The sequence below is a fragment of the Arachis hypogaea genome, chromosome 6, assembly GCF_003086295.3.
Source record: "Arachis hypogaea cultivar Tifrunner chromosome 6, arahy.Tifrunner.gnm2.J5K5, whole genome shotgun sequence".
NCBI classification, from domain to species: Eukaryota; Viridiplantae; Streptophyta; class Magnoliopsida; order Fabales; family Fabaceae; genus Arachis; species Arachis hypogaea.
In genome coordinates this window covers 14,533,121-14,555,387 of record NC_092041.1, presented here as the reverse complement: position 1 = coordinate 14,555,387, position 22,267 = coordinate 14,533,121, and the positions used below count along the sequence as shown (strand labels likewise).

Sequence of the window (22,267 nt, the reverse complement as noted above, 5' to 3'; positions counted from 1 at the left end):
TTCATAAATACAAAAAAAACTTACTTCATAAATTCTTATTTAATAATAAATGGTTGAATTGTTATCAAGTAAATTAAATATTTTATTTTTCAAAATATCAACTAAAATAATATATTTATAAATTACATTTTTAATTTTTTAATAATATAAAATATTTTTTTATTATTTTAAATTAATTATCCTATGATACATATTGAATCAACCTGTTAACAATGATTTAATATGTTAATTAAATAATAACATTCTTACTTATTTAGCAAACACAATCTAATTTATTTTATTTTTAAATTATAAAATTAAACTTTTACAATATTTATTTTTAAATCATTTTTATACTCAAATTTTTCTAATTTTAAATTAATATTCATTAATTTCAAAAATTATAAAGTAATTTTGTTTTTCTAAAACCAAATATACATTACTAGCAATATAAACATATTGTATGACTATGAGTCCGTTTTGAAAGTAGCATAAGCTACTTTTTCTGACTTTTGAATTATGAAAAGTCACCGTACGCGGGCACTATTTTAGAAAAAACTTTTAATTTTTCGAAAGGTTAATTCATAGTTTTTTTAAAAAGTAGAAATATATGATTTCTCCTCGATAAGTCATTCTATCATTTTCATAAAAAAAACCTCAAAACAAAAAAATCTACTTTTATTTTTAACTCTGTAAAAAAGACTGAAAATACTGACCTCCCACCACCATTTTCATCTAAGGTTCCATCTGCTAGAATTATTGGCCTTCCACCATCATTTTCACATAATGATTTATCTGTTGAAAATATTGACCATCCACTACATTTTAAAACAATGTTCCATCTGAACCACCTATTGCATATATTCTTTCCATTTTTTTATCATTTTACCATTCTATTTTTATTATTAAATTTGTATTTAACATTGTGTGTGGTATAAAATCTCAGTTTTAATTTTAGTATTTTTTGTGATTTTATTTTTATATAGCTGCTATTATTTTTATAGTTAGTTATAGTAAGTTCTTGACCCTAATCAAAGAGGAGGAAATTCTAATAGAAGTAAAAAAAAAAAAAAAACAGCAATTAAATATGCATTGACACACATTTTATATTTATTTTTTATTTTTATCTACCATATCATACACAATAAAATAGTAAACACTAACTAAAAAATAATTTTTTTGGCATTGCCATCAAGATTATTGTAAATTAAAATTTTATTACTATTTATCACATACAAGAACACTGTTATAGGTGAAGATGAAGTAGAAGAACAAGTTTCTACCTAAAAATGGAACTAATAAGAGAGCAAATAAAGAATTAATTGCCTAAACAATTGTAATCTTAGTTATTAGGTTATAGAAAATCAACATTTAATGTTGAAAAGTATTTGTTATCATCGTTATTTTAATATCCATTTTTGTGAAAAAAAATTGTATTTTTTGAGTTATTTATCCAAACGCTACAACTTTAAAATAACTATTTTTATAACTAAAAATTCAAATACAAAATAACTTATTTATAAACTGCTATTAATAAAAGTTCTTATACTTTAAGCTCTTTTTTCAAAAAAAGCTTATTTAAGTTATTTACTCAAATTGAGCCTACATTTATTTTCATATTACATACTTACTGCATATTACTAGTTTTAAATATTTATTTTTTATTTAATTAAATAAAAAATAAAACATAAAAAATATACATCACTAACAATACAAGCACATTGTATGGCTACGATTATTTTTATATTGCACATCCATTACATTATACACACCAAATGTGTTTGAAGGATTACGAGGACAACGTGAATGGCTTGTAAGTTATATGCCATATTGTCACGGTAAATTTTAGAAGATTAAATTTAACAGTGTTTGTATAGTTTTTTAGAGCATTTGAGAATGTTTTAGATGGTTTCGAAACATTTTAGAATGTTCTGAAATGTTCTGGAATACCCTAGAAAGTGTTAGAGGATTCTGGAAGGTCATAGAGTATTCTAGAAGAGTGTAGATGTATATAGAAATATAAAAAGTGGTATGGAATAATCTAAAAACATTTAGAAAGTTGTGGTAAGATAGATATTTATAAAGAAGGTTCTGGATGATTAATCTGGACCGTTGATTAGATTTAATTATAACCATCCATTAAGAAGGTGGATGGCTATAAATAGGATGTGAGAGTTAGTGTGAGAAGTGTGTGAATCATTTGTAACATACACTTGAGAAATAAAGTATTTTTTCGACCAAGCTTCCTTTCTCTTGTGTTCTCTTGTATTCTTAGCTTTCTTACTAAAGATTGAAGGTTAGGCTGATTTGGTCTTAAATCAATAGGTTGAATAAGTTTGAGTGCCGGCACGGTAGCATTAGAGTGTGTTCAAAGCCGTGATAATATGCTCCTCTTTTTAACACATTTATATTTATATAGTTGGAGTATTAATTATAAGAACAAAATTTAGAAATTTGATAAAAATTATAAATTGGACTAGACAACATAGTTATTATATCACTCATTTTCTAACATAGTTATAATAAATCCTTATAATACTTCAAATATTTGTTATGTTTTATTTTTTATTTAGTTAAAACTAGTAATATACAGTAAGTACGCAATATGAAATTAAATGTAGTCATACAATGTGCTTATTATTGTTAGTGATATATATTTGGTTTTGGGAAAAAAAGTTGTCTTATAATTTTAAAATTAATAAATATTAATTTAAAATTAGAAAAAATTGAGTGTGGATTAAATGATTTAAAAATAAAAACTGAAAAAAAATTAATTTTATAATTTAAAAATAAAATTAATTAGATTGTGTTTCGTTAAATGAGTGAGAATATTATTATTTAATTAACTGTATTAAATCATTGTTAACAGGTTGATTCAAATGTGTATTAGAAGATAACCAATTTAAAATAATAAAAAATTATTTTATATTATTAAAAAAATTAAAAATTCGATTTGTAAATATATTATTTTAGTTGATATTTTGAAAAATAAAATATTTAGTTTATTTGATAACAATTCAACCATTTATTATTAAATAAGAATTTATGAAGTAAGTTTTTTTTTCTTGAATTTATGAACTAAGTTAGTTAATTTATGTAGGAGTATTAGTTAATGTATTAATATTAAAATTTTTATTTTTAAAATATTAAATCATTCTTACACAATATAAGCCTAATTATCCTAATTAGTCTACCTACTTACCAAAAAATTTCAACTGTAACAAAAAAAGGAAAAACCCAATGTAATAAAAATTAACAAATTATAACCACCTCAATTTATACAAATTTTTTGATTTAATTAGTTGAACACTATTCTAACCAATTACTGTATTCTGCTATTTCCACTTATTTCTTGATTTCTCTTGTTACACCAACAACAATACGCGTTTGTCATATAGCATAATCAGTTCATTTCAGCACCTGTTGAAAAATATTAGTTTCAACACTATAACACTGTCCAAAAAAAATAGAACAAATTGAGCCACCAAACTATTGATCTACAAGCCCTTCACAAAAAGAAAATTACAAGGAACTGAAGTGAGCGTTTCTCCGTTAACAGGAAATTCGGTTCTTCTCTATCTTGTTCTGCATTTATTAGGACCACCACATAAATTGCTTTGAGAATCTTAACCATCTACCTATTTAAGTCAATATCTAATAACATGTGAACTTTCCAGAACTTTCCAAGCAAAGAAATCCACTTGCTATTTGTGGAAACCGGGTTCAATAGTATAATAGTATTCCTCCCAATATGTCTAGAAACTTCTTAAACATTATTCTTCTAATTATTTATCCGAATTCTTTTTCTTATCACTCACTAATACTATTTTAATTAATTAATCTCCTCCTTATATATAATCACTTCAAACACTTCAGCAGTGGCTCTCTTCATAGATAAGTGTGACACACGAGTGAGTGTGTGTTATGTGTTATAACAAACGGTTCGTTCTTCTTTTTTCTCTAACCGTCTCAACGACTTTCCCACTAAGGAAGCCGAAACAGAGCTCCCCTGCATTTCGACGTTGGCTTCCTTCTTATCCTCTTTTATTTTTCATTTTTTTATTAACTATAATTCAGCACTAGGATTCCTCGGTTTGGGAAAATGAACTACCTGTACCCGGTAAAGGAAGAGTACCACGAGGAACCCGTCATCGTCGTACTTTGTGGCTGAAAATGACGAGATGAGGATGGTTCCTCTGCCGCAGCCAATGGAGGGGCTCCACGAAGCGGGGCCACCACCATTACTGACGAAGACGTTAGACGCGGTAGACGATCTGGCCATAGATTGTTGGGTTTTTGGGCTCTCTTTTTATGTGGAGAAAAAATCTAAATGCTAGTATCCAAACTTATGAAAGTTGAAGTAACTGAGGTGAGTTAGGGTTGAGAGAGAGAGAGGTCATTTTACAAGAGAACACCAAACACTAGAGAGAAGAGAAGAGAGAAAATTATTTTCGTACATATACAAAGCTATTTCTGTAAATTGGTTGCTACAGATTCGTTAACCATTGGATCGAGCTTAAATTTGGACAGTGTGTTCTACATATTTGGTTCTTTGATTTCACCGTTCAAAACTTCAATTCGACATCTGTCGCTGGAGATATTGACAACGCACAACAGCTCTGTTTTTGTAATATTTTCATCTTCTTGTTCTTGTTTTGTAAGCTTTGAAGCTTGGGCTTTTTGGCTTATTGTATGCACGTTTTGTGCAATAATTTGTGACTCTCTTGTACCCTATTTTCATCATAGTGAAGCTATATCCTGGTCTTGGTGACTCGTGGTTTTTACTTCTCTCATTGAGGAGGTTTTCCATGTTAAAAATTTTGGTATGTTAGCTTATCTCTAATTTCTGGTTTATGTGATTTTTCCGCTGCTATTGGGTATTATTGTGTTGGTGTGAATACTTGTTGTGAGTGGATATTGTTGCTCCTCTAATTCTTGCAAGTAGGAAATTGTGTTTTATTCCTATCAATTGGCATCAGAGCTCAGTTTCGGATATTTGGTTATAACTTTCTTGAAAGATGGAGGCAAATAATTCCACTAGGATAATAAGTTTGAATGACACTAATGACCATCTATGGAAGGGCAAAATAAAAGATTTGTTGTTTGTCAAAAATCTACATTTACCCGTATTTTCTACACAAAAACCAGAATCTAAAACAGATGAAGAATGGGAGTTCGAACACCAACAAGTGGTATCAGAACCGATGGTTAATCGGTCTGGTGGTTTTAAGGGGTATTCAATGTGAAGCATCGAAAGTCTTCCTAGCAAAGGTGGTCCAAGAGGCATGTCCTGCGGTGTTTTGCGACGGTGTGATGGACGAATACTCGTGATAATGGAGGAGCTAGAGGGGAGTTGATGCTTGATGTGGAAGTTCACACTTGAAGGGGAGATTGTTAATGTTTACAAGTGTGAGGAGTGCATAAAATTAGTCCCACATCAAAGAAAGCAAGGAAGAGTGAGGAGTTTATAAGATGAGAGACCCATTAACTTACTACCTTAAGGTTTTGAATTGGATGTGGTGCCTTCTCATCTTATGTTCTCTCGCTTGATTCCTCCCCGAAATTTCTCCGATGATCGAGAGCTCCTCACGGTTGGCCCAACAAGTGGTATCAGAGCATGCAACTTGTTAAGGGTGGCATTTTAAATGAAGAGATGAGAAGGAAGACTGAAAAGGAAGACAAGAATGTTGAGTGTCACTACTGTCATAGTTAAAAAATATTACTATCTTTGGAAAAAAGAAAACAAAGGTAAGCAAGAAAAGAAGGATGATAGTGGTAATGATCGTGTATCTTCTATTTTAGATGATCTTCTTATTGTTGATATTGCGATTATGAGTACAAAGTCAATCTTGTTTCTGATGATGAGTTCAGCTAGGTAATTGATAGTAGCGCCTCAATACATGTTACACCGAAGAAGGAGTTCTTCACTTCTTATACTCCAGGTAATTTTGGAGTGCTTAAGATGGATAATGATGGCTTAACCAAGGTTATTGGTGTATGAGATGTTTGTCTTAAGACTAATATGGGAATGAAGCTACTACTCAAAGATGTTAGACACGCTCCAGATGTTCGCTTAAATTTGGTTTCAGTTAAAAAGCTTAATAATGAAGGCTTTGTAAACACTTTCGGCTTTGGACAATGGAAGCTTACTAAAGGTAATTTAGTGGTGGCTCGAGAAAAAGGTACTTCAAGTTTGTATGTGATGCATGCCATGATTGCAAAAGGTAGTGTGAATGCGATTGAAAGTACAGAAGTTTGTAGCTTGTGGCACAAAAGACTTGGTCATATTAGTGAAAAAGGACTTAGCTATTTGGCTCGAAAGGATGCTCTTTCAGGTTTGAAGAATGTAGAGTTAGAGAAATGTTCTCATTGCATGGCTGACAAACAAATAAGATTATCCTTCAAGAAGCATCAACCTTCAAGAAAATCAGACTTCTTGAAGTTGGTGCACTCTTATATTTACTTTGAAGGTACGGTATTTTAGTGGAGCTATTTACTTTATTACTTTTATTGATGATCAGTCAAGAAAGCTTTGGACTTGTGCTTGAAAACAAAGGACCAAGCTTTGGAAAAGTTCAAGCAATTCCAAGCTTTGGTTGAGAGGCAAACAGGTAAAAAACTTAAATATATTCGCACTGATAATGGTGGTGAGTATTGTGGACCATTTGATGTGTATTACAAGTAGCAAGGCATTAGGCATGAAAAGACACCTCCTAAAATACCTCAGTTGAACGGTTTGGCAGAAATGATGAATAGAACACTAATTGAAAGAGTTAGGTGTATGCTTACTGAAACTAAGCTACCTAAAGTCTTTTGGGGTGAAGCGCTACTTACAGCGGCTCATGTGATTAATCTGAGTCCTACAATTGCTTTGGACAATGATGTTCCAGATCATGTTTGGTCGAGCAAATATGTCTCGTATGGTCATTTGAGAGTCTTTGGATGTAAAGCATTTATTCATCTTCCAAAGGATGAGAGGTCCAAGTTGGATGTGAAGACAAGGCTGTGCATTTTTATTGGATATGGTCAAGATGAGTTTGGTTACAGGCTTTATAATCCAATTGAAAATAAGCTTGTAAGAAGCCATGATGTAGAGTTTGTTGAAGACCAGACCATTGAAGACATTGATAAGGTAGAGAAGAGTCAATCACAAGAGAGCAGTGATTTGACTGATGTAGATCTAGTTCAGTCGCCTCCTTCGTCAGAACAAATAGAGAATCAAGATCAGGAGCATATGCAGCAAAATGAGCCTTTGGTTCCCGATGACCAGGAGATGGGAGATCCAATTGATGCTCTAGTTGATGATGATGCTGATAATCAACCTGAGCTACCTAAAGATCCACCAGGTTTCCATCCTAAGAGGTCTATTAGAGAGCAGCGACCTTCAACGAGATATCCTTCTAATGAGTATGTGACATTTACTGATGGATATACGACCTTGACTGATGGGGGAGAACCTGAATGTTATGAGGAAGTTATGGAAGGTGACGAAATAGTTTGATGCAATGCAAGATGAAATGAAATCCTTGTATGATAATCAAATATTTGAGCTTGTGAAGTTGCCAAAAGGAAAGAAAGCTTTGCTGAACAGGTGGGTTTATAGGTTGAAGCATGAAGAAAATCCTCAGTGTCCAAGGTACAAGGCTAGATTGGTGATCAAGGGCTACAGGCAGAAAAAGGGAGTTGACTATAATAAAATTTTTTCACCGGTTGTGAGAAGATCTTCTATTAGGATTGTTTTGAGTTTGGCTACAAGTCTTGATTTAGAAATAGAGCAGATGGATGTGAAAACTAATTTTCTTCATGGTGATCTTAAGGATGAAATTTACATGGAACAACCTGAAGGTTTCATGGTAAAAGGCAAAGATGATCATGTTTGCAAACTGAAGAAGAGCTTGTATGGCTTGAAGCAAGTTCCAAGACAATGGTACAAGAAGTTTGAGTCTGTTATGGCAGAACAAGGCTACAAGAAAACTACTTCTGATCATTGTGTATTTTTTAAACAGTTTGCTAGTAATGATTTTATTATCCTTTTGATATATGTTGATGACATGCTTAGTGTTGGTCAGAATGCTTCTAGGATTGATATGTTGAAGAAGCAACTTGCAATGAAGGACCTTGGACCAGCAAAAGAGATTCTTGGTATAAGAATCGAGCGTGATAGAAAGTAGAAGAAACTTTGGTTGTCACGGGAGAAATACATAGAGACAATGTTGCACAGGTTTCAAATGGAGAAAGCAAAGGCCGTTAGTACTCCTCTTGTTACACACTTTAAATTGAGTTGCAAGCAAAGTTCATCAAGTGATGAAGAGAAGAAAGACATGGAAAAAGTTCCATATGCATCAACCATGGATAGTTTAATGTATGTTATGATGTGCACAAGACCGGATATAGCTCATGTTGTTGGTTGTATTAGCCGTTTTGTTTCAAACCCAGGAAGAGAGCATTGGAATGCTGTAAAATGGACAATGAGATATCTTCGTAGTACTTCTAACATGAAGTTGTGTTATAGAAGTGATAAGCCTATTCTAGTTGGTTACACTAACTCAGACATGGCAGGAGATATTGATTCTAGAAGGTCCATTTCAGGCTTCTTGATCAACTTTGCGGGTGGAGCTGTGTCTTGGCAATCTAGATTGCAAAAATGTGTTGTTTTGTCTATTACCGAGGCTGAGTTTATTGCCATTACCGAAGCGTGCAAGGAGATGCTTTGGATGAAGAAATTCTTGAAAGAACTCGGGTTTACTCAAGAGAGGTATGTGTTGTTTTGTGATAGTCAAAGTGCTATACATCTTGGTAAAAACTCTACTTTTCATTCTCGATCCAAACATATTGATGTGAGGTAACATTGGATACGTGATGTTTTGGATGCTGAGTTGTTGGAACTTGAAAAGGTTCATACTGATGAGAATGGTTATGATATGATGACCAAGGCATTACCAAGATGGAAGTTTGAAGTTTATTGCTTAATCGCCAGATTGGCGGTTGCCTCCATATAGTCCTGAGGGGGAGATTTGTTGGTTTTTGGGCTCCCTTCCTATGTGGAGAAAAAGCCCAAATGCTAGTATCCAAGTCCATGAATAATTGAAGTGGCTGAGGTGAGTTATGGTTGAGAGAGAGAGATGTCATTTTGCAAGAGAACACCAAACACTGAGAGAAGAGAAGAGAGAAAGTCATTTTCGTACATATACAAAGCTATTTCTATAAATTGGTCGCTACAGATTTGTTAACCGTTGGATCGAGCTTAAATTTGGACAGTGTGTTCTTCACATCTGATTCTTTAATTTCACCATTCGGATCTTCAATTAGACATCTCTAGCTGGGGATATTGACTACGCACAGTAGCTCTATTTTTATAGTATTTTCATCTTCTTGTTCTTGTTTTGTAAGTTTTGAAGCTTGGGTTGTTTGGCTTGTTGTATGCACGTTTTGTGCAGTAATTTGTGACTCTCTTGTACCCTATTTTTCATCATAATGAAGCTATATCCTGATTTTAGTGACTCGTGATTTTTACTTCTCTCATTGAGGAGGTTTTTCACATTAAAAATTTTGGTGTGTTAGCTTGTCTCTAATTTCTAGTTTATGTGATGTTTTCGCTGCTATTAAGTATTATTGTGCTGGTGTGAATACCTGTTGTGAGTAGATATTATTGTTCCTCTAATTCTTGCAAGTAGAGAATTGTGTTTTATTCATATCACAGACCACATAGTGTCGTGGAGCCGAAGCGGAGCAAGCTTCGTGGTTTAAGATCCGCACGCCTTCTTAGTGCACGAAATTGTGATCATCAATGGCGCTATCAACATGGCACGCACAATTGCAATCTCAACTCTTTATCACAACTTCGCACAACTAACCAGCAAGTGCACTGGGTCGTCCAAGTAATAAACCTTACACGAGTAAGGGTCGATCCCACGGAGATTGTTGGTATGAAGCAAGCTATGGTCATCTTGTAAATCTCAGTCAGGCAGACTCAAATGGTTATGGATGATGAATAAAACATAAAGATAAAGATAGAGATACTTATGTAATTCATTGGTGAGAATTTCAGATAAGCGAATGGAGATGCTTTGTCCCTTCCGTCTCTCTGCTTTCCTACTGTCTTCATCCAATCCTTCTTACTCCTTTCTATGGCAAGCTGTATGTAGGTGGTGCACGAAATTGCAATCACACTTTTGCAATCCCGCACAACTAACCAGCAAGTGTACTGGGTCGTCCAAGTAATACCTTGCGTGAGCAAGGGTCGATCCCACAGAGATTGTCGGCTTGAAGCAAGCTATGGTTATCTTGTAAATCTTAGTCAGGATATCAGAAATTATCAGGATTGATTGTGAAAAGCAAAAGAACATGAAATGATTACTTGTTTTGCAGTAATGGAGAATAGGTTGAGGTTTGGAGATGCTCCATCTTCTGAATCTCTGCTTTCCTACTGTCTTCTTCTTCAAACACGCAAGTCTCCTTCCATGGCAAGCTGTATGTAGGGTTTCACCGTTGTCAATGGCTACCTCCCATCCTCTCATTGGAACGATTCCTAATGCCCTGTCACGGCACGGCATTCCATCTGTCGGTTCTCAATAAGGCCGGAATAGAATCCAGTGATTCTTTTGCGTCTGTCACTAACGCCCCGCCTTCAGGAGATTGAAGCACGTCACAGTCATTCAATCATTGAATCCTACTCAGAATACCACAGACAAGGTTTAGACCTTCCGGATTCTCTTGAATGCCGCCATCAGTCTAGCTTATACCACGAAGATTCCGGTTAAAGAATCCAAGAGATAACTACTTAATCTAAGGTAGAACGGAGGTGGTTGTCAGTCACACGTTCATGATTGAGAATGATGATGATTGTCACGGATCATCACATTCATCCGGATTAAGAACAAGTATTATCTTAGAATGGAAGCAAGCATGATTGAATGAGAAACAGTAGTAATTGCATTAATCCATCAAGACACAGCAGAGCTCCTCACCCCAACCATGGGGTTTAGAGACTCATGCTGTGGAAGAAAACATGTAAAAATGTCATAAGGTCATCAAAAGGTTGTATCCCCCCTTGATACAATGTCAAAAGATCCTATAAATAGTAAACTAGTGTCCTAAGGTTTACAGAAATGAGTAAATGACAGAAAAATCCACTTCCGGGCCCACTTGGTGTGTGCTTGGGCTGAGCAATGAAGGAATTTCGTGTAGAGACCTTTTCTGGAGTTAAACGCCAGTTCTCATGCCAGTTTGGGCGTTTAACCCCAAATTTTATGCCAGTTCCGGCGTTTAACGCTGGAATTTCTGTAGGTGACTTTGAGCGCCGATTTGGGCCATCAAATCTTGGGCAAAGTATGGACTATTATATATTGCTGGAAAGCCCAGGATGTCTACTTTCCAACGCCGTTGAGAGCGCGCCAATTGGGCTTCTGTAGCTCCAGAAAATCCGCTTCGAGTGCAGGAAGGTCAGAATCCAACAGCATCTGCAGTCCTTTTTGGTCTCGGAATCAGATTTTTGCTCAGGACCCTCAATTTCAGCCAGAAAATACCTGAAATCACAGAAAAACACACAAACTCATAGTAAAGTCCAGAAAAGTGAATTTTAACTAAAAACTAATAAAAATATACTAAAAACTAACTAAATCATACTAAAAACATACTTAAAACAATGCCAAAAAGCATACAAATTATCCGCTCATCACAACACCAAACTTAAATTGTTGCTTGTCCCCAAGCAACTGAAAATAAAAATAGGATAAAAAGAAGAGAATATACTATAGATTCCAAAATATCAAGGAAACATAGCTCCAACTAGATGAGCGGGACTAGTAGCTTTTTGCCTCCGAACAGTTTTGGCATCTCACTCTATCCCTTGAAGTTCAGAATGATTGGCATCTATAAGAACTCAGAACTCAGATAGTGTTATTGATTCTCTTAGTTAAGCATAATGATTCTTGAACATAGCTAGTGTATGAGTCTTGGCTGTGGCCTAAAGCACTCTGTCTTCCAGTATTACCACCGGATACATACATGCCACAGACACATAATTGGGTGAACCCTTTCAGATTGTGACTCAGCTTTGCTAAAGTCCCCAATTAGAGGTGTCCAAGGTTCTTAAGCACACTCTTGTTGCCTTGGATCACAACTTTATTTCTTTCTTTTTCTTTTTCTTTTCTTTCTTTCTCTTTTTTTTTTGTATCACTGCTTTTTCTTGCTTCAAGAATCACTCTAATGATTTTTAGATCCTCAATAACAGTTCTCTTTCTCCTCATTCTTTCAAGAGCCAACAAGTTTTTAACATTCTCAAAACAACCAATTCAAGAGACATATGCACTGTTCAAGCATTCATTCAGAAAACAAAAAGTATTGTCACCACATCAAACTAATTCAACTAGTTTCAGTGATAAATTTTGAAACCCTGTACTTCTTGTTCTTTTGTGATTAAAGCATTTTTCATTTAAGAGAGGTGATGGATTCATAGGACATTCATATCTTTAAGGCATAAAAGTTCAATTTTATTAATTATGAATTAAAACAAGACTCAAAAATAGATATAGAATAAGACTAGAAAAACGAAAAATAAAAACAAAACTCAATAAAAAACGAAAAACAGAGGCTCCTAATGATAGAGGTTTTCACAGAGTTAGGACTCAACAACCTTGATTTTGAGAAGTGGATGCTCCCTCAGCTTGAGAGGAGAACTTTTGGCGTTTCAATTCTTGGAGTTCACGCCCCTGCTTCTCTTGTTCCTTCAGCAATTTGCAGAGCATGCAGTTCTGATTCTGCTGTTCTTCCTTCAGTTGCTCCATAGTCTCTTGCAGCTTGTTAATAGATGCTTCTAGGCTGGACCAGTAGTCAATTCTTGGGAATTCAGGGAGGAATTCCTGCGCCCTCCTCTTGATGGAGTTGTCTTGCACTTGTCCTTCCATTGACTTCTTGGTGATTGGGTGTTCAATGGGTATGAACTCATCTACTCCCATCTTCACCCCAGCCTCTTTACAGAGCAAGGAAATCAAGCTTGGGTAAGCCAGTTTGGCTTCAGTGAAATTCTTATTTGCAATGGTATAGATCTCACAAGCAATCACATGATGGACCTCCACTTCTTTTCCAAGCATAATGCAATGAATCATCACTGCCCTCTTGATGGTGACCTCAGAACGGTTGCTAGTGGGCAATATGGAACGCCCAATAAAGTCCAGCCAACCTCTTGCAATTGGCTTGAGGTCTCCCCTCTTGAGTTGGTTTGGGACACCCTTTGAATTGGTTATCCACTTAGTCCCAGGGAGGCATATGTCCTCTAGAACTTGATCCAACCCTTTATCTACTCTCACCATCCTCCTATTGAAAGAGTCAGGATCATCTTGTAGTTGAGGTAATTTGAAGATTTCTCTTATTTTGTCTAGATGAAAGTACATAACTTTCCCTCTGACCATGGTTCTGTAGGTATGGTAAGCAGTTCCAGTCATTCTCTGCTTATCTGTCAACCACAGATTAGAGTAGAATTCCTGAACCATGTTCCTTCCAACCTTTATTTCAGGATTGGTCAGAACTTCCCATCCTCTGTTTCGAATTTGCTCTTGGATCTCCGGATATTCATCTTCTTTCAGATCAAATTTGACTTCCGGGATCACTGACCTCAGACCCATTATTTTGTGATAATGGTCTTCATGTTCTTTGGTTAAGAACTTCTCTTGATTCCAAAGATTCTTTGGATTAGTCTCTTTCTTTCCTCTTGAGTTAGTTTGTTTTCCCTTGGGAGCCATGATCTTGATAGATCTTGGCTTAGTGATCACGGAAAAGCACACCAAACTTAGAGGTTTTGCTTGTCCTCAAGCAAAAAGAAAAGAAAGAAGAGAAGAGAGAGAGAGAGGAAGAGGAAATTCGAATGGTGTGAGGAATGAGGGGTGAGAAACGTTCATTTATAGAGTGGGGGGAGGAGAATTTCGAAAACAAAAGAGAGATTTGAAAGGAGATTTGAGAAGATATGGAAAGAAATTGAGAAAAGGGTGAGTTTTTGAAGAAGATTTGGGATTAATTTGAAATAGATTTGAAGAATGGCTTTGATTTGTGAAGATTTGAAAGTGAATGATGAAAGGTTGAAGTGCATTTATGTAGAAGAGTATGGGTAAAAAGAGGAAAGTTTGAAAAAAATTGAGCTGAAAACAAAAGTGTGGTCCCCCCACCTTTCTGGCGTTAAACGCCCAGAATGGCACCCATTCTGGCGTTTAACGCCCATATGGCACCCCTTTTGGGCGTTTAACGCCCAGCCAGGTGCCCTGGCTGGCGTTAAACGCCAGAAAACCTTCCTCACTGGGCGTTTTTCTGAACGCCCAGTGATGCTGCACACCTGGCGTTAAACGCCCAGAATGGTGCCCATTCTGGCGTTTAACGCCCAAAATGGCACCATTCCTGGCGTTAAACGCCCAGAATGGTACCCATTCTGGCGTTTAACGCCCAAAATGCCCCTTACTGGCGTTTTTTCGCCAGTAAGCTCATTTTCTCTGCTTTTTGAGCTGAATCCTTCTGTAACTCTGTGAATTCCTTCATTTTTGATATTTGCCTCTGTAGGAACTAATCATATAACCTCCTAATGACTGGGTTGCCTCCCAGCGAGCGCTTCTTTACTGTCTTTAGCTGGACTTTCACTGAGAATCACTCAAGTCTCAGTTTTGAGCATTCCTGCTCAAAATTTCCTTCAAGATAGTGCTTGATTCTCTGTCCATTAACAATGAACTTCTTGTCAGAATCAATATCCTGAAGCTCAACATATCCATATGGTGACACTCCTGTAATCACATACGGACCCCTCCAACGGGATTTGAGTTTTCCTGGAAACAGTTTGAGCCTAGAGTTGAAGAGCAGAACTTTTTGTCCTGGCTCAAAGACTCTGGTTGACAACTTCTTGTCATGCCATTTCTTTGCCTTTTCCTTATAAATTTTTGCATTTTCAAAGGCATTGAGTCTGAACTCCTCTAGCTCATTTAGCTGGAGCAATCTTTTTTCACCAGCTAACTGTGCATCCATGTTTAGGAATCTGGTTGCCCAGTAGGCTTTATGTTCCAGTTCCACAGGCAAATGACAGGCCTTCCCATACACCAGTTGGTATGGGGGTTCCTATAGGAGTCTTGAATGCTGTTCTGTATGCCCACAGAGCATCATCCAAGCTCTTTGCCCAATCCTTTCTTCGGGCTATTACAGTCCGTTCTAGGATTCTCTTTAACTCTCTGTTAGAGACCTCAGCTTGCCCATTTGTCTGTGGATGATACGGAGTTGCCACTTTGTGGCTAATTCCATATCTAACCATAGCAAGGTGTAGCTGTTTATTGCAGAAATGAGTGCCCCCATCACTGATTAGCACTCTGGGAACGCCAAATCTGCTGAAAATGTTTTTCTGGAGGAATTTCAGTACGGTCTTAGTATCATTGGTGGGTGTAGCAATCGCTTCTACCCACTTAGATACATAGTCCACTGCCACCAGAATGTAAGTGTTTGAGTATGATGGTGGGAATGGCCCCATGAAGTCAATTCCCCATACATCAAACAACTCTATCTCTAATATCCCTTGTTGAGGCATGGCATATCCATGAGGCAGGTTACCAGCTCTTTGGCAACTGTCACAGTTATGCACAAACTCTCGGGAATCTTTATAGAGAGTAGGCCAGTAGAAGCCACACTGGAGGACTTTAGTGGCTGTTCGCTCACTTCCAAAATGTCCTCCATACTGTGATCCATGGCAGTGCCATAGGATCCTTTGTGCTTCTTCTCTGGGTACACACCTGCGGATCACTCCGTCAGCACATCTCTTAAAGAGATATGGTTCATCCCAGAGGTAGTACTTGGCATCTGAAATTAATTTCTTTCTCTACATGTAACTGTACTCTTTGGGTATGAACCTCACGGCTTTAAAATTTGCAATATCTGCAAACCATGGAGCTTCCTGAATGGCAAATAGTTGCTCATCTGGGAAAGTCTCTGAGATCTCAGTAGAAGGGAGGGACGCCCCAGCTACTGGTTCTATTCGGGACAGATGATCTGCTACTTGGTTCTCTGTCCCTTTTCTGTCTCTTATTTCTATATCAAACTCTTGCAGAAGCAACACCCATCTAATGAGCCTGGGTTTTGAATCCTGCTTTGTGAGTAGATATTTAAGAGCAGCATGGTCAGTGTACACAACCACTTTGGATCCCACTAAATAGGATCTAAACTTGTCAATGGCATAAACCACTGCAAGTAACTCTTTTTCTGTTGTTGTGTAGTTCTTCTGTGCGTCATTTAGAACACGGCTGGCATAGTAAATGACGTGCAGAAGCTTGTTATGCCTCTGTCCCAACACTGCACCAATGGCATGGTCACTGGCATCACACATTAGTTCAAATGGCAATGTCCAATCTGGTGCAGAGATAACTGGTGCTGTGACCAACTTAGCTTTTAGGGTCTCAAATGCTTGCAGACACTGTGTGTCAAACACAAATGGTGAGTCAGCAGCTAGCAGGTTACTCAGAGGTTTTGCAATTTTCGAAAAATCCTTTATAAACCTTCTGTAGAATCCTGCATGCCCAAGAAAGCTTCTGATTGCCTTAACATTGGCAGGTGGTGGTAATTTTTCAATTACCTCCACCTTTGCCTTATCCACCTCTATTCCCTTGCTTGAAATTTTGTGCCCAAGGACAATTCCTTCAGTCACCATAAAGTGACATTTCTCCCAGTTTAAAACCAGGTTAGTCTCTTGGCACCTTTTCAAGACAAGTGCTAGGTGATTAAGACAGGAGCTAAATGAGTCTCCATATACTGAAAAGTCATCCATGAAGACTTCCAAAAATTTCTCTACCATATCTGAGAAGATAGAGAGCATGCACCTCTGAAAGGTTGCAGGTGCATTGCACAGACCAAAAGGCATTCTCCTATAGGCAAACACGCCTGAAGGGCAGGTGAATGCTGTTTTCTCTTGGTCCTGGGGGTCTACTGCAATTTGGTTGTAGCCTGAATAGCCATCCAAAAAGCAGTAATAATCATGGCCAACTAGTCTTTCTAGCATTTGGTCTATGAATGGTAAGGGAAAATGATCCTTTCTGGTGGCTGTATTGAGCCTTCTGTAGTCAATACACATGCGCCACCCTGTGACTGTCCTTGTAGGAACCAGTTCATTTTTTTCATTATGAACCACTGTCATGCCTCCCTTTTTGGGAACAACTTGGACAGGGCTCACCCAGGGGCTATCAGAAATAGGATAAATAATCCCAGCCTCTAGTAATTTAGTGACCTCTTTCTGCACCACCTCCTTCATGGCAGGATTTAGCCTCCTCTGTGGTTGGACCACTGGTTTGGCATTATCCTCCAACAGGATCTTGTGCATGCATCTAGCTGGGCTAATGCCCTTAAGATCACTTGTGGACCACCCAAGAGCTGTCTTGTGTGTCGTTAGCACTTGAATCAGTGCTTCCTCTTCCTGTGAATTTAAAGCAGAGCTTATAATCACTGGAAAAGTGTCACCCTCTCCCAGAAATACATATTTCAGGGATGGTGGTAGTGGTTTGAGTTCAGGCTTGGGAGGCTTATCCTCCTCCTGAGGAATTTTCGAAAATTCCTTTGCCTCCTCTAGTTCTTCCTGATCAGGCTGAGCATCTTTGAAGATGTCCTCAAGCTCTGATTCTAGGCTTTCAGCCATATTGATCTCTTCTACCAGAGAGTCAATAATGTCAGCGCGCATGCAGTCATTTGGTGTGTTTGGATGCTGCATGGCTTTTACAGCATTCAACTTGAACTCATGCTCATTGACCCTCAAGGTTACTTCCCCTTTTTGTACATCAATGAGAGTTCGTCCAGTTGCTAGGAAGGGTCTTCCTAGAATGAGAGTTGCACTCTTGTGCTCCTCCATTTCCAGCACCACAAAGTCAGTTGGAAAGGCAAATGGCCCAACCTTGACAATCATGTCCTCAATTATGCCTGATGGGTATTTAATAGAGCCATCAGCAAGTTGGAGGCATATCCGGTTGGTTTGACTTCTCCAGTCAACCCAAGCTTTCTGATAGTGGATGCAGGTATTAGATTGATGCTTGCTCCAAGATCACATAGGGCTGTCTTAGTGCAAGCACCTTCTAATGTGCATGGTATCATAAAGCTTCCTGGATCTTGAAGCTTTTCTGGTAAGCTCTTTAATATGACTGCACTGCATTCTTCAGTGAGAAACACTTTTTCAGTTTCTCTCCAATCCTTCTTATGACTTAAGATTTCTTTCATGAATTTAGCATAAGAAGGTATTTGCTCAAGTGCCTCTGCAAACGGAATCTTTATTTCAAGAGTCCTTAGATAGTCTGCAAAGCGGGCAAATTGCTTATCCTGCTCCGCTTGGCGGAGTTTCTGAGGATAAGGCATCTTGGCTTTATATTCTTCAACCTTAGATGCTGCAGGTTTATTCCTTACAGAAGTGGTTGAAGAAGCCTTGTTAGAGGGATTACTGTCAGCACTCTCAGGTGTCTGATCCTCCCTTGGCGTTTGAACGCCAGGATTGGGTGGAAAATGGGCGTTTAACGCCAACTTTTCCCCCTTTTCTGGCGTTTGAACGCCAGAACTGGGCAAGGAATGGGCGTTTAACGCCAGCTTTCCTTCCCTTTCTGGCGTTTGAACGCCAATAGCATTCCTCTCTGGGCTCTTACTGTCCTCAGAGGGATTTTGAACAGTGGTTTGGTTGTCCTCTGTCAATTGTTCCTTGTTTGGCTTTTTACTCTTTTGAGCAGTGTTATTCAGGGTCTTTCCACTTCTCAATTGAACTGCTTGACATTCCTCTGTTATCTGTTTGGATAATTGCTGTTTTGCTTGATTTAACTGCAGTTCTATGCTCTTGTTAGCAACTTTAGTTTCATTGAGCATCTCTTTAAAATCTGCTAACTGTTCTGTCATCAGGAGCAATTATTGATTAAGCTCAATTATCTGTTCTTGAGGACTAGGGTCAGTGACTACTGTCATGACTTCCTCTTTTGGAGAGAACTCATTGCTAGAGTACAAATATTGGTTTCTAGCAACAGTGTCTATAAGCTCTTGAGCTTCTTCAATTGTCTTCCTCATGTGTATAGATCCACCAGCTGAGTGGTCTAAAGACATCTGAGCTTTTTCTGTAAGCCCATAGTAGAAAATGTCTAACTGTACCCACTCTGAAAACATTTCAGAGGGACATTTTCTTAACATACCTCTATACCTCTCCCAGGCATTATAAAGGGATTCATTATCCTCTTGTTTAAAGCCTTGGATGTCCAGCCTTAGCTGTGTCATCCTCTTTGGAGGGTAAAAATGATTTAGGAATTTGTCTGACAACTGTTTCCATGTCTTTATGCTTGCTGTAGGTTGGTTATTCAACCACCTTTTAGCTTGATCTTTTACAGCAAATGGAAACAGTAATAGTCTGTAGACATCCTGATCCACCTCTTTATCATGCACTGTGTCAGCAATTTGTAAAAACTGTGCCAGAAACTCAGTAGGTTCTTCCTGTGGAAGACCGGAATACTGGCAATTTTGCTGCACTATGATAATGAGTTGAGGATTTAGTTCAAAGCTGCTTGCTTTGATGGGAGGTGTACAGATGCTACTCCCATATGCAGCTGTAATGGGGTTAGCATATGACCTCAGAGTCCTTTTGGACTGATTGATCCCACTTAAGTCCATGATGGACAAAAGGGAAATGATAATGATTGCAAAGAGATAAATTTTGTTTTTTTTTTCTCTCTTTTTTTTTTGAATAAACGAAAAAATAAAATAAAACAAAGGAAAATTAAAGTAAAAATTCGAAAATCAAAAAGAAAATAAAATCAAAGCAAATTGAAAACTGAATCAATTAGTTAATTAAAAAGATTTTGAAAACAGCAATTAAAAAGATATGATTGAAAAATTTTTATGAAAAAGATTTGATTTTTAAAAAGAGGAAAGAGAAAAACACAAAAAGACACCAAACTTAAAATTTTAGAAAATCAAACACAAAATTTTCGAAAATTTTTAAGGGAAAAACACAAAGAGGACACCAAACTTAGAATTTTTATGAATCAAAAAGGGACTAAGAACATGCAAAAATCGAAAATTAAAAGAAAAACAAAAACATGCAATTGACACCAAACTTAGAATATGAAACTAGACTCAACTAAAAGACTCTAAACCAACAAAAATAAAACAGTCCTAATCTAAGCAACAAGATAAGCCGTCAGTTGTCCAAACTCAACAATCCCCGGCAACGGCGCCAAAAACTTGGTGCACGAAATTGCAATCACACTTTTGCAATCCCGCACAACTAACCAGCAAGTGTACTGGGTCGTCCAAGTAATACCTTGCGTGAGCAAGGGTCGATCCCACAGAGATTGTCGGCTTGAAGCAAGCTATGGTTATCTTGTAAATCTTAGTCAGGATATCAGAAATTATCAGGATTGATTGTGAAAAGCAAAAGAACATGAAATGATTACTTGTTTTGCAGTAATGGAGAATAGGTTGAGGTTTGGAGATGCTCCATCTTCTGAATCTCTGCTTTCCTACTGTCTTCTTCTTCAAACACGCAAGTCTCCTTCCATGGCAAGCTGTATGTAGGGTTTCACCGTTGTCAATGACTACCTCCCATCCTCTCATTGGAACGATTCCTAATGCCCTGTCACGGCACGGCATTCCATCTGTCGGTTCTCAATCAGGACGGAATAGAATCCAGTGATTCTTTTACGTCTGTCACTAACGCCCCGCCTTCAGGAGATTGAAGCACGTCACAGTCATTCAATCATTGAATCCTACTCAGAATACCACAGTCAAGGTTTAGACCTTCCGGATTCTCTTGAATGCCGCCATCAGTCTAGCTTATACCACGAAGATTCCGGTTAAAGAATCCAAGAGATAACTACTTAATCTAAGGTAGAACGGAGGTGGTTGTCAGTCACACGTTCATGATTGAGAATGATGATGATTGTCACGGATCATCACATTCATCCGGATTAAGAACAAGTATTATCTTAGAATGGAAGCAAGCATGATTGAATGAGAAACAGTAGTAATTGCATTAATCCATCAAGACACAGCAGAGCTCCTCACCCCCAACCATGGGGTTTAGAGACTCATGCTGTGGAAGAAAACATGTAAAAATGTCATAAGGTCATCAAAAGGTTGTATCCCCCTTGATACAATGTCAAAAGATCCTATAAATAGTAAACTACTGTCCTAAGGTTTACAGAAATGAGTAAATGACAGAAAAATCCACTTCCGGGCCCACTTGGTGTGTGCTTGGGCTGAGCAATGAAGGAATTTCGTGTAGAGACCTTTTCTGGAGTTAAACGCCAGTTCTCATGCCAGTTTGGGCGTTTAACTCCAAATTTTATGCCAGTTCCGGCGTTTAACGCTGGAATTTCTGTAGGTGACTTTGAGCGCCGGTTTGGGCCATCAAATCTTGGGCAAAGTATGGACTATTATATATTGCTGGAAAGCCCAGGATGTCTACTTTCCAACGCCGTTGAGAGCGCGCCAATTGGGCTTCTGTAGCTCCAGAAAATCCGCTTCGAGTGTAGGGAGATCAGAATCCAACAGCATCTGCAGTCCTTTTTGGTCTCGGAATCAGATTTTTGCTCAGGACCCTCAATTTCAGCCAGAAAATACCTGAAATCACAGAAAAACACACAAACTCATAGTAAAGTCCAGAAAAGTGAATTTTAACTAAAAACTAATAAAAATATACTAAAAACTAACTAAATCATACTAAAAACATACTTAAAACAATGCCAAAAAGCATACAAATTATCCGCTCATCAGTAGGGTTTCACCGTTGTCAGTGGCTACCTCCCATCCTCTCAGTGAAAATGTTCAATGCACCCTGTCACGGCACAGCTAATCATCTGTCGGTTCTCAATCAGGTTGGAATAGAATCCATTGATTCTTTTGCGTCTGTCACTAACGCCCAGCCTTTAGGAGTTTGAAGCTCGTCACAGTCATTCAATCATTGAATCCTACTCAGAATACCACAGACAAGGTTTATACCTTCCGGATTCTCTTGAATGCCGCCATCAATTCTAGCTTATACCACGAAGATTCCGATTAAGGGATCCAAGAGATATCCACTGAATCTAAGGTAAAACGGAGGTGGTTGTTAGGCACACGTTCATAGGTGAGAATGATGATGAGTGTCACGGATTATCACATTCGTCAAGTTGAAGAACAAGTGATATCTTAGAACAAGAATAAGCTGAATTGAATAGAAGAACAATAGTAATTGCATTATACTCGAGGTACAGCAGAGCTCCACACCTTAATCTATGGTGTGTAGAAACTCCACCATTGAAAATACATAAGAACGAGGTCTAGG

At 37.5% G+C, this 22,267-nt stretch overlaps 1 pseudogene; it reads left to right on the top strand.

Annotated features, from left to right (window-relative positions):
• The first annotated feature begins 8,189 nt into the window (after positions 1 to 8,189).
• Positions 8,190 to 22,267, top strand: part of LOC112805349 (heat stress transcription factor A-2b-like) — a 34,752-nt pseudogene continuing 20,674 nt past the window's right edge.